Below are 14,526 nucleotides of genomic sequence, written 5' to 3' on the forward strand. Positions count from 1 at the left end.
TGAAGACCACACAAGTGGGGTAGAAGAGGAGGGGGCTCGCTAGGATATCGCATCCTATGCCTACGTATCTCGTCTGGAACGAGAATCAGAGCTGCCGTAGTTCGGCTAACACGCACACAAACCAACACAGGCAAAGGCAAACATGGAGCCTGAATGCCAATCAGTGGACTTACTTCAGCATCCGAACCAAAAATACACACAAGGAGGCAAACGTGGAGCCTGAATGCCAATCACTGGACTTACATCAGCATCCGAACCAATCGAACCCACACTGGAACCCGAACGCCACTCGATGGACTTACATCAGCTTCCAAGCACACAACAACACGAAACAAAGACACAGGCGCCCGGAGAGATCTGCTCATCTCCTGCCTACGTACCTCATCTGGTATGAGGATCAGGGCGACGTAGTTCCCCTACGGAGGGACACAGGACTAGCCTAACCAGATGACAGAGGGAGACACAACTAGGGAGACTAACTCGAGCCTAGATGTTATCATGCAAAATTGTCCCTAAGTCAAGGTTTCTAGCTAACTTGCACAGGAAGCAAGCCTATCCTATTCAACACAAGCAGTAAATCAAGCGTTCACAAGTAGCACACACTATATGCACACCAAAGGGGCTCAATCAAAGGGTAAGACTGCAAGAGCAAGTCATCTGTACAGGGGTAGTGTTAGCTCTTAACCTTGCCATTGAGGGGCTAAGGTGAAGCCAGATGAAAGGTGAGTGAAGATTAGACTTCACAGCTCTTATCCCTGGTCAGGGAGAGCTTCAGACAAAGGAGCGTGGGTTCAGAATGTGGGAACCCTTCTACACTCAAGACTCTGACTCAACTGTACAACTGTACAAGATCTTGGGTTACAGTCCTCAATGTGTCAACACAGTGGTGTGAGCAGAGGGACGACTCAACAGAATAGCGGGAGATAGATTGCATATCTCTTATATCCGCCAATTGCCTCATAGAGGTCTTTACCTGCTTGGGGACAAAAGTAAACAATCACAATCATTGCCTCTTAAGGAGGACTTCAGACAGGTGCCTGGCCAAGTAACAGGCCAAGTCTTCCAGACTACATGGAGGCAAGAATGTTATACCTCAGTGCAAATTGCTTATCAAGCAAAGCAAAGCAATATTAGCAACTAATGTACCTGAAATCAATCAAATACAATCAGTATACCAATCACAAAACTAAACAGCAAATAGTTCACAATTAACTATACACAGACAAACACAATCCAATGCACCAAAGTGCAAGTCGACTCAAAGGAGCCAAGCATCCTACAACATAAACCAAGTTAGTTTACAATATCAAATGAGACCACTCAATCAAATGTGAATCCACCTCCTTAAGGTATTTTGCTTCTTAACCTGAAAATCACATTCAAACATGAGATACAAGACCACTAGGACAAGCCTAGGGTCAAAAGGAAGTGAAAAAGTCAAAACAGCAAGTGAAACATGATCAAAACCAATATTAATCAATTAAAAATAGAATCCAATTGGTCTCACATCAAAACCATGCACCAAATTCATTTCATGCACAATTTAAGTCAAACTAGGCAATTATGAACCACATATGAGCAAACAGAATGGTAACACTCAAACAAATACCTAAACAGCTCAATAAATTCCACAAACATTCCAGCCTAAACAGGACACATTCAATGAGCTACGTATCAATTTTCATGACATTTAGACAAGAGGAAGTAGGTCAATGAAAATCATAAACTCAACAGAAATCCAAGCAAGCTCATACATGGTAGCAAAATAGGCATCGACTTCAATCAAATGTAAAACAGTGAGAACAATTAAGAAATGAATGGGACCAAAGTCAAAGTGAACTCAAACATGTTAGGAATCACTCCATCAAATTTCATCTTCATATGATAAGGTATGAGCATTTCACATAGCATATAAGGCAATCACTCAAGCAAAACCCTAAAATGTCTAAACAGCAAGCAAAAATCCCAATCAAATAGGAAATGGTTCAACAATTCCTACAAAACATCATGGCAAAACTAGACATATACAAGATATCACATGCAAAAATTGGGAGCAATTGGAGAAGCATAGGCATGCCAAATAAAATCATGAAGTTGACCTAACCTAGTGTGACACATATTGTCACACTCAACTTGCACACATCATATCTTGCAAACCATAAATCCAAAATTCACAAACTATACATCAAAATCACCATAAAGGAGTCAAGAACAAGCCTATAAAATTTCATGCATTTTGGCTGAGGCATCAAGATTTCATGTAAAAAATGGTAAAACATACAAAAAATGCACTCATGAACAAGATCACTAGGCAAAGTCAAAAATTCATCAGGCACAACTTTGACTACTATGCCTAAAAAAAACTAGAGGAAATTCTGAGATTAACAGAAAAAATCCCACCTAATTTGGATTAAGGATGATTTAATTATGATTTTTAGAAGTTTGATCAAAATGTGAAATAATTATTTAAATGAATTAAGTGATTTAATTATGCTGAGTGGCAAACTTGTAATTCTCTTCGCCAGGGCCAAAACGCGGTAGTTTAATTAAATGAGGTGGCGGCGAGTGATTCGTCCAGGCGCGGCGGGAAACAGAATTCGAATTGGAAAGCCAGGCTGAAGGATCTAACGCGCATTTTTCCAGAAAAACTCAAGAACACCGTCACTGTCCATCACTTCCAGATTTCGTGAAGAACAAAGTTGCACGAAAATATACAAACTATATACCGTTGGAACCGGCATGCAACGAGGATCATGGATATAACAAGCGTTTCTCCTAATTCTAACCACGTGCTATGAACCGATCGAAACAAGATTCACACACAAATATTCAGATCAACATATCTAGCTCAATACCTAATGGATTCGCACGATTCGAAGATTAACGTGACCTACATGCCAAGATCTACAAGATCCATATAGAAATTGCAAGAATTAGCTCGGTCGAATCTTACCTCAAATGAGATGCAGCCGTTGAATTCGTTGGATTCAAAGCTCCAAAGTACAAAACAGATCGCGATTGATGATGTAGAAGGTGAATAGAAGTGAAGATTCAGCTCAACGATGCACGGATCAGTGGAAAATCGTAACTGCCATGTGAGAGTGATGCTTTGCACAGTTGGAATTGGCCACGATTCTTGCTTCAAATGCTTCAAACAGAACTTTAGAATCACCTGCACATGAAGAATCAACAAAGAGCTTGCCACAATATTGATGAATTATCGATGAAATGATGAAGAAAGTGAATGTGAAAAATGTGAAAATTGAGAGAATTTTGTGAGTTTTTGGATTGGATCTGAAAAAAATGATTATCCCTCTTTCAATTCTGTTAGAAGTAAGCTCTTATACTTGCCCTTAATCCACTCTTTAATCATGATTAGCACAAAATTGGGTGATTAGTGAAAATGAGCTTGTAATGCACTTTGGCCTTTTTGCCCTTGGATAGTTTGGATCAATGTAACAGTGTTTTTTCACCTTGAGCAAGTCATAAATCATATTTGGAAGCTATTGGAATTGGTCCCATGTGAAAATTCCATGTAATTTGAAATTGGACCTTTTTACCCTCCACTTTTTAATTGGTACACTTGAAAAATGACCTTTTTATGTGAAGGATTTTGGCAAAATGTGATGATGGATTTGGATAGTACATGTTAAATGTGGTTTGCTCAAAGAAGAACCATCCAATTTGGCCATTCCATGTGAAAGTTATGCCACTTTGAATTCAGGCATTTTCTGAAAATGATTTGACCATAACTTGCCAACCATAAATGGGAAATGAGTGTTCTTGGACTTTTTGGAAAGGCAAGAACAAGATCTTCAACTTTCATGTTGGACAAATTTTGATTTGAAGCTTGTATGATGAAGTAATTTTGAGGATAAAAACTTTCCATTTTGGGCAGCTGAAATTACAGGTCACCTGCTATTTTTGGAAACTTCTTGTCTGACCCCCAAATCTTCAACCTTGGTCTTTGATATGTCAAATGAGACTTATATGGACATGAATGAAGCCTTTCAAACCATCTCACACCTTCCAATCCATAAAATCAGGCACAGTTGACCACAGTTGACTTTCTAGGATTTCAGCTGAAATTCAGCTTGACTGATGACTTCTGAGCATCCAATCTTTGGCCAAATCACTTCAAAATGATCCTTAGACCATATGAACTTGATAAACCAACCCTAGGGCCTTGTCTTAATGGAAATTACACAAGCTTGCTTGTTTGACCTGATCTCCTGACCAATTTGACCTAATTTGTCAGTTGAACTTGCACTTGGGCAAAGGCTATGCAATGCTATGCAATGGACCATGTTATGTTAATGACCTAATGATGAAAATGTATGTACAATGGGAGGTGCAAATTTGAGGTGCTACACTAACAAATGTCTAAGAATTAAAAATTGAAATAAAAAATGTGATCCAATCCTTAAATTAAAAGATGAGAGTTTTTGTGATCTTCAGAAAAAATATAAGAAGGAAGGTGAAGGTTCAAGAAACACAAGAAATTGAGGTTTGTAATTGGGTTTCTGAGATGACAACTTTTTACAAACCAATCGCAAACCAATGATAAGAACAACAATGATAACAATACACGAGATTTTTATACTGGTTCATTGTTAACTAAGTTAGTCCAGTCCACACGTCATAGTGATTTCACCTTCTCATGAGGACTTAATCTACTAATCAATCAGGTTACTAAATCAAAGACCAATTGTTAATGACTTCTCAAGGATACAAACTAAACTTAGTCCCTCAAGGAAAACTCAAAGACCAATTATCAACGACTTCTTGAGACTACAAACTAAACTTAGTCTCTCAAGGAATTTAACCAAAATTAAAATAAAAAGAATGTGTGTTTACAAGAATGCTTCTAAACAAGCAGTACGAAAAATAAATTTTAGAGTATACACTTAAGAAAATATACAAGTAAAAGCTCTAAGTGTAGTGAGTGTTGTAATTGTTGTTTATCTCGTTCGATGTTCTCTTTTTACTCACATCGTTGTTATTCTTATTCTTCACTTATATCCTCACAATTTCTTGTCCTCTTTAAATATATGATAAACAGTACCATTGGAGGATAGAATTGGAAACTTCTTCAATTTTACAGCTGTAATAGTGGTATAAGGCCGAACTGTGAATCATGGAGATCCGTTGGTAGTACATTCCTTAATAATTTTTCCATATTTTTCCTTTTAAGGAAACATTTGATTTTCCGCTTGAACGTATGATTTTCAAGAATATCCTATCAACATTATCTCTCAATCATTGGTTTCGTATTAGAGATGATTTTAAAGCTTGATGAGAGTTTAAAGCCTTGAATGTTGGACTTCAGAGTCTAGTGAAAATGGGGCTTGGGTTATCAGAGTAAATCCGAATTGTTTCTTCTAGAAGCATTGACTTGGTTATCTAAACGGTTGACTATAAGTTAAACACATATTCATATTTTAACTTTGTGTAAGAATCTCTTGATGTCTAGATTATTGAGTCTCTTTATCTAGAGTCTAGAGTTTGCTTGTCTAGAGTCCATTGTCTGCGTATCTAGAGACCATAATTCGCTTTGTCTAGAGTCCAAAATCTACTATATTCAGATCCCATAACTTATTTGTCCATACTCTAGAATCTACTTTCCTTATCTTTAACATTCTGCACACTTAATGAAACTATTAGAGTACGTACAAAATTGTTCTTTATACTTTACTATCATAAAAACTTAAGGATTGTAGATGTAGAACCAACTTGTTCCAACAGAAGGAATTGTAGAAAGGTTGAACAAATTAGTTCAATTACTTAAAGATGAAGGCATATGCTCGAAACATAAAAAATCCTCAAACACTTAATCAAAATCCTACCAAACAACTCTCGTAATTTCCTCCGAAAGAACTATCTTTGTAGTTGAACGATCTTCGAGGGATTCAACATCAAATGAAGGAACTTCATCTATGAGATAATATGAATAAGAATAAGCCTCATCCAGTAGATCTTCGAGATAAGAAGAGAAAACAAAACCTCCAAAAACAAAGAAGAGTCAGCCTCAGGAAGAACCTTCGAAAAATCTTCTTCCAATGAAGAAGACGAAGTCTTCTTGAAAATATCTCACGAGAAAGATGATCATGAGATGACAAAGCTATCTTACAAACATTTATTTAAATTAAGTGCTACATTAATTGAAGAAAATGATAAGATTTAAAAGCATAACTCAGACCTTAAAGACTATAATGAATTTATGGTGGAGAGCAATAAAATGCTTAAGTTAGAAATAACTAATATTAGAAATTCGGTTGTAACATGTGAGACTTTGGTATCGATGAAAAAGAAGTGGATTAGGGTTTAAATCCAATAGGACATAGAGTAAAAAGATAAATTTACTAAGTAGAAAAAAAAACCTAAGTAAATTTACTAAAGAGAAAAAACATTGAAAGACCTTCCTTAAATAAAAGTGAATTAGAGTTTAAATTCGATAGAGCATATAGTAAAAAGATAAATGAGAAGAAAAGGAATCAATATTTGTATTTTTTCTATTTTAAAATAATTATATATTTATAATATAAAAGTGTTATATTATTCTTATTAATAAACTTTCATTATTAAATTTTACTCAATTTAATTTTTTGTTACAATTAATAAAATATTTTTTATTAAACATGACCTCATAAGACGTTAGATTAAAAAAAGACTACATACATACGTTAGCAACTATCGATTTGAAAATGAAATTATCCGAACATATACTACTCCTTTTATTTGCCACCAAACACATTAATCATTTATATGATTTCGGCTACGTTTGTTACAACTTTTTTTTTTAAATCTATTTTTTTAGTTAAAAAATCATTTCTAATCATTTTAGAGTGTTTGTTTCAGATTTCTGAGAAATGATTTTGAAAAAAAAATGATTTTTTTTACTAAAAATGAGAAGCTGATTCAAGTAGATTTAAAAATATCATTATGTGATAGATGAGTAAGAAAATGAAAATGCAAAATACGAAAGTTGCATCCATAGCAAGTTTACAAAGTTACCCTTAATGGCGACCCGAGCAGTGTTGTCTTCTTCTTCTTTGAACAAAATGATACTTTTACTTTCAAATATTTTAGAACAAAATGTCAGTTTTACTTTCAAATGTACCTATTTTACATGACCATTTCTTGGGTTTGACATTAATTTGAAGTTTATATAAATTGTCTGTCATTTCTTGGGTTTGACATTAATTTGAAGTTTATATAAATTGTCTGTCATTTTTTGGGTTTGACATTAATTTGAAGTTTGAACCCCTTCGTAATGGTTTTTCGAAGCCTCAACTTAAACAATTGGATTAATCATTCAGGGACATCAACTTTTTTACAATAGAAACACTTAATTGACACATTAGATGTATCGGTACTATGAAATTGCTAATTACAATTATGCTCATATTAGTTTAGTTGTGTCTTATTGTGGTATTGTATTTTGATTAATAGGTTATAACATTGGCGCATTTTAAGTATAATCATTCCCCACACATGGTTGAATTTGTTTTGTTGTATAAAGCACATAATTCTTATTTAGAGCATGTATTTGTTGTTACTTCTATAGAGTTATATGTTTTTATATCAACCACGAGGATTAAATAATGACATCTACACACACATAAGCTTTGATCTGAGTGATAAATATTTATATGTTAGTTTCAAATTTCTATTGTATTAGTGATAAATATTAATATTGTATTTGATGACAAGAATGACATCTAAAAAAGATGTGAAAATTTAAGAGAAGGATGGAAAAGTTGTTGCAAAATGGGGAGATGACAGTAAAACATAAAATTTGCTGAAAATTTGCATTGAAGAAATAAAAGCGGGTAATGGGCCAACTACCAACTTCAGTAAAGAAGGATGGAAGAATATTATTGAAAAGTTTCAAAAGAAAACTGGATATGCTTTTGATCGCACTTAACAAAAAAAATAGATGGGATACATTGAAAAGAGAGTTTTCGTCATTTGTGAACTTAGTGGATGAACAAACCAGAGTAGGATGGGATCATGAAAAGAAAACTATCATGGCTGACGATGATTAATGGGCTAAAAAGAGTAAGGTATGGTTGTGTCATTGTATACTATACTAGTATTTAATTAATTTCATGAAATTTTCTATTATATTTGTGTTGAATGTTTATTTATTTTTCAGGAGGATCCGAATATTTTGAAATGGAAACATGGAGGATCTAAGTTTATTGACTTTCTTGATAAGTGTTTCAAGGGTGCCATAGATACAGGATTCGCCCTTTATAAACCATATGAAGATCAATTACCATGTGAAAGATCAAAATCTGTTTTTGAAGATTGTCGTGAGAAATGAAGTACAACCCGTCCCAACACCAAGTTCTGAGGATGAAGGAGATGCATTCAGTTTTGATGTTGGAAATAAAGTACAACCCAACCCAACACCAAGTTATTCCAAAAAGATACATATTTTAGGGAAAGGAGAGAAAATCGGGGTAATAGAGAAACCTCAACGGTCTCTTGATCGTATACTCGATGAGTTTTGGCCAAGTCAACAATGACTCCTAGAAGACAACATTAGTTATGACAAATATTTGAAAATTTTGGATGAAATCCCATCCTTGGTAAAAGGATTACATTTAAAATTTAAGACTGTTAGAATCCTTGCCAATAAATAAAATAGGAAAGCATTTTCTTACTTCATGAATACCTCCACTACTGATATGGCTCTTGATTGGATATACACTTGTCTCGAAAAAAAATCCATGTGATCAATGATAGGATCGTATGCTTCTTAGAAAAACAACCATTAATAGTTGAAACTATTATGTTTTTATTAGCTTGATGTATTATGATATTTTCCAAATTACTTTGTGGTTTTGATACCAAATGGAAATGTCATTATTGACTTGTTAGAATATGTGCCTTGTGTTATTACTTTCTTGCTTTAAGGCTTTAAGGTGTCATGATTTTTAACTATCCAAACTTTTATAATTTTACATTTTTGTGTAACAGGACGGGTAATAATTCAAATGAGAGTTTAGGCGAGAGTTCAGATGATAGTGCATATGAGAGAGACAATACTTCTGAAATAGATATTGAAGTCCAACAGTTAATAGAAATCAATATCAAATTGCAATGGTGGTGGTTACTTTTATGGTTACAAACCATGTTTTGAAATACATTGTCAAAGAAAAGAAAACTACGCCAATTCTCTCTGGCCAACTATGGTATACAAAGTTGATAACAGGAAATGATAACATGTTTTTTGAGCAACTTCGAATGAGGAAACAAGTCTTTCGGAATTTGGTATACAAGGTAACTATTAATTGTTGATTGGCACTTACTAAACACATTGAAGTTGAGGAAAATGTTGAGATATTCTTATATGTGATAGGGCAACCTTCCTGATATATCAGAGACGATAATCGATATTGGCCTTACTTCAAAGACTGTATAGGGGCAATAAATGACACTAAATTACATGTCCCAACCTAAAAACAAAAATTGTTTTTAATAGGAAATGACATACAAGTACAGATGTGATGGATGTATGTGACTTTAATATGTGTTTTGCTATTGCATTGTGTGGATGGGAAGGATTTGTTCATGATGCAAATATTCTTATGGATACTCTTCTTAAACCCGATTTGCAATTTCCTTATCCTGCAAAAGGTTAGTTTTTGGTACTTTAAATATTTTTATTAGTATAATTAATATTTTTATATTCTTGTCAGATATATTTTGTTTATATACACAGGAAAATACTATCTTGTAGATTCAGGATATCCGTCCCTTAAAGGTTTCTTATCACCATACAATAATGCAAGGTATCATCTTGCACATTTTAGACTTACTTCAGGATTCATATCAAGAAATAATTTTTTAAATTATTATCATTCTAGTTTGAGAAGTGTGATTGAAAGAACTTTTGGTGTGGTAAAAGCAAGATGAGAAGTATTACAAGAAATGTCTAATTTCAAGCTTCCAACTCAAATGGATATTATTTGAGTTTGTTTTTCACTTCATAACTTTTTAAGAAGAACGAACTCAAATGACTTGGATATTCTTGAAAGTTTAGAGAACATCAATGGTTTACAAGACAATGAGGAAGATTTCCATGAAGGAGTTATTATTTTTTAATTGTAAAGTAACATAAATATTTTTAAAAATTATGTAATAAATATTAATTCTTTATCTTGTATAATTATCTATTCATAAGTATGAATACTAAATTGTATGTTCTTTTTAGTAATTTATATTTAAAAAATTACTTTTTATGTTTAAGTTACCAAACAAAAAAAATCATTTAGAAACAAATATTTTTATGACAGAAAACAAACGCAAATTAGTTTCAACATTATTTTTAAATCTCTAAAAAAATATCTCTAGATCTTTTAAAAATAAAATTAATTTTTTAAATCTAAAACAAGCTGGCCCAAAGTAATAGAAAACATCTATAAAAACACTGTTCTCATTCTCATTCATATTCACTTCACCATTATCTCTTTTACCCTTACTACTCACAGCGCTTGAAACCCTAACCCAATAATCTATGACTTCTAAACCTACAACCTGTTCTTCTTCCGCCGCATCAACCATCTTCATACCGGGAACATTAGTTGAAATCAGCAACAATGTAGACAGATACTATGGTTCATGGTTCACTGGAAAGATTGTTGGTTTTCTCGCAGGTGACAAGTTTGTTGTGGAGTATGACAAAATAATAGAGGATGATGAGGGAACAAAGGTCCTCCAAGAAACTGCAAAGCTTTTCCAGCTCCGTCCAATTCCCCCCAAGGAGATCATCCAGAACTTCCAACATGGTGATGAAGTTGAGGCTTATCACAACGAAGGATGGTGGGAGGGTTGCATCTCTAGATATATAGTAGAGGGTATGTGAGCCGTGTTTTTCAAAGACTGGTCATGGCAGCTAGTGTACTCAGAAGAAAAACTCAGGCGATACGATAAGTGGGTCAATGGAAGTTGGGGGTTGCATCTCCAACGAAGGATGGTGGAGGGTTGCATCTCCACCATTGTTTTTTTTTGTTAGATTGGATGATAGTGAAATAAAAGAAATAGTAAGGTTAAAGGCTCCTGAAATTATGAGTGGAGACAAGAGTGATTTCAAGTTTAAACCAAGGAAATTGTTTGAGGTTAAAGGCTCCTCGAAATATATTGTTTATTTCATCAACTCTAATGAAGAGTAGTAGTTTAGAACTACAAATTAAAAGGTTTGGCTAACAAGAACTGAGTCTAATATTAAACTGATTTTCTCCAACATTCAAAACTTCAACGCTGAAAAAATTAAAACAAAAAGCTTGAGGTTAGGACTATCAAATCAAAATATAGTATTGCATGCTGAAAAGGTGGCTGCAAATCAAAATATAGTATTGCATGCTGAAAAGGTGGCCGCCAAGATCTAGTAATGATTTTTTATTCTAGCTACAAATTGCAAACCAAATCACAATTTAAAACATTGTTTGTTAACGTGTCAAAGGAATCTATGCAAATAACAAATACACATATCTCAACCTACAACACCTTTCTCTGAAGAGAATTTCTTAAGAGAAGAACAATTTAAAGCCAACAATAAAAAATGCAGATCATAACAAAAACAATGATAAACCATATTTTAGAAATCTAGATCATAAAAGCAAGTGACCAAGCAAGCAAATAATCACATACTTGAATTTCAATCAATAATCATATAAACGTGTCACTATATGTAAATTATTTTCTTAAAAAACAATCATTTTAAAAACATGGATGCAATTTAACACGATTCCATGACAAGAGTATTTATGTGAATCCTCACTAGGCAACAAATTATTTTTGATAATACACTGCTATGCAAACATTGCAATCATACCTTAGAAGCCATTACCCATTTATGATCAATCTAGTCCTGATGTACCCTCAACGAATGTCCCTGGTTGAAACTTGAAATCACCTTTGTGTCCACTCACAGTTTCAGGAGCCATTACCCGCTCCGATTCTTTTATTTCACTATCATAATCCTATAATATTAATAATTAACAAACAATATTATCATCACTCACAGTATACAGTTAACATCATAAAACATACAATAGCAATGAAACCTTTGAATCGATCCGAAAAAAATGAAAACAAAAAACACCTGTTGGGAAAATGGTGGGATCCAACTTCCATCGACCCACTTATGGTGCCGCCTCAGTTCTTCTTAGGAGTACGCTAGTTGTTCCCAAGAGCCTTTGAAATACACAACCTGTATATCATCCCCTAATGATCCGGAGATACGACCGTCCCACCATCCTTCATTGTGATAAACGTCAACTTCATCACCAAGTGGGAAGTCCTAGATGATCTTCTTGGGGGGAATTGGCCGAAGCTGGTAAAGCTTAGCAGATTCTTGTAGGCCTTTTGTTCCCTCCTCATCCACCATTATTTTGGCATACTCCACAAAAAAATTTCCACCGCCAAGACAACTGACAATCTTTTCAGTGAACCTGAACCACTGAATTAGTCTGCATCATTGCTGATTTCAACTAAGGTTCAAGGTCTGAAGATGGTTGATGTGGCGGAGGTAGAACGATTTGTGAGTTTTTATACTATAGATTATCGAATTAGGGTTTCACACACTGTAATTACAAAAATGGTAAAAGAGAAAATGGTGAATTGAATGTGAATGAAAAAGAGAATGAGAGAAGGGTCTTTTATAGTTCTTTTCTATTACTTTATCAAATAAATTATTAGTGTGTTTGGCGGCAATTAAAAAGAGTCATATATGTTTGGATAATTTCATTTTCAAATCAACCATTGCCAATATATGTATGTAATTTTTTTTGTCATTCTAATGTATGTGGTCGTGTTTAATAAAATATTTTATTGAGTGAAATTCCATAAACGAATATATATAATAATAATCATATTGAATGAAATTTCATAAATGAATATATATATATATATATATATATATATATATATATATATATATAAGGAAGAGGAGGAAAACATGTTGATATTATGCAAGAAGTATATCATCCCAATTTAATATTGGAACCTATTCATTTCAACGGGATCAATGTTGTGCTAGGAAAAGATAAGGAAGCATGGTGTGCCAATCATCGTTTGAGAGGTCACCATACTGAAGATTGTCACCAGTTAAAAAGAGAAATCGAGATTCTGATCCAAAGAGGTCGGCTGTTGTCGTATGTAAAAGAGGTAGAAGGATATGTAGGATAAAGAAGTCCTTATAGGAGAGAACCAAACTCAGAGAACCTCTCTTCCAAGAAGGAAAAAAACACTGAGGAAGTACGTGAGACCCGGATGACGCGCTATAAACTTAACACCATCTCGGGAGGTTTTGCTGGTGGAGGAGAAAAAATCTTGGCAAGAAAAGGATACGCCCGATGAGTAATGCATGTATCACAAAATTTGTTTTCAGAAAAGGATGAAAGACTTGTTGTTATCGGTTTTTCAAGACATGATTCAGAAGGGTACTTGTGCATAAGAATGACCTGATGGTCATAAAAGTACTTATTGATTGGGGTGTCAAATGAGTGTTAATTGATTCGGGAAGCTCAACCGACATATTGTGTTGTGATGCTTTCAAAGGCATGAACATGGATACATCTGAGCTGATTCCCTTGAAAGGTATCCTACTCGGTTTCTCTGGGGGAACAAGTTCATGTATTAGGGAACCTACCTATCATGACCGCCTTTGGAAGTGAAAGCAACGCCAAAGGCATCAAAGTGAGATACATGAGAGTGAATGCGTCGTCACCCTACAATATCATCATCGGAAGGTCGGTGTTCAACACTCTAGAGGTTGCTCTTTCCACTATTTATCTAACCATGAAGTATTCCCTAGAAGGTGGAAAAGTCAGAATAATTAAAGGTGATCAGGGGATGGCTAGGAAATGCTACAAGGATAGTTTGAAATTAAAAAAGAAGACCCAACTGGATCGTCCTATGACAAAAAACACATTGAAGGAAGACTTGGTCGACCTTGATCCTTGGCGAGATCCAACAAAAGATTGTTTGACCCATATTGTAGAATTAAAAAAGGTGTAAATCGATGCTAAGGACTTTCAGGTCACACGGATAAGTTCAGGCCTATCTCAGGAAGTGGAAGCATACATCATCAAGGTACTGAGAGATAATATCGACCTCCTCGCATGGAAGCCATTAGATACGCACGAGATCGACCCAAATGTCGTGTGCTATCAGCTTTTGCATGATCCATCATCGAAGATCGTAATGTAGAGGAAACAAAAAACGGAAAGAAAAAAGAAAGACTGTCACAAAAGAAGTCGATAAGCTCTTGAAGGTCGGGTTCATCCGAGAAATAAAATATTCCACCTGGTTATCCAATGTCGTCACGGTAAAGAAGAAATCGAGAAAGTGGTGCATGTGTGTAGATTCCACTGATCTTAACAAGGCTTGACCAAATGACCCTTATCCATTACCACATATTGATAGATTGATCGACGCTGCATCCGGGTTCCTCCTGCTCAGCTTCATGGACGCCTATTCAGGTTACAATTAAATACAAATTAATCTGGTGGA

General features: G+C 34.6%; 1 long non-coding RNA gene across 1 annotated transcript; it reads right to left on the reverse strand.

Moving 5' to 3' along the window:
• Positions 1–10,417: 10,417 nt before the first annotated feature.
• On the reverse strand, positions 10,418–12,572 carry LOC127094768 (uncharacterized). The gene is made up of 3 exons (XR_007792646.1): positions 12,116–12,572; positions 11,861–11,993; positions 10,418–11,271 (listed from the first exon to the last, which is right to left on the reverse strand). It is a non-coding gene; the product is annotated as an uncharacterized LOC127094768 (long non-coding RNA).
• Positions 12,573–14,526: the final 1,954 nt, after the last annotated feature.

The sequence above is a fragment of the Lathyrus oleraceus genome, chromosome 6, assembly GCF_024323335.1.
Source record: "Lathyrus oleraceus cultivar Zhongwan6 chromosome 6, CAAS_Psat_ZW6_1.0, whole genome shotgun sequence".
Classification (NCBI taxonomy): domain Eukaryota; kingdom Viridiplantae; phylum Streptophyta; class Magnoliopsida; order Fabales; family Fabaceae; genus Lathyrus; species Lathyrus oleraceus.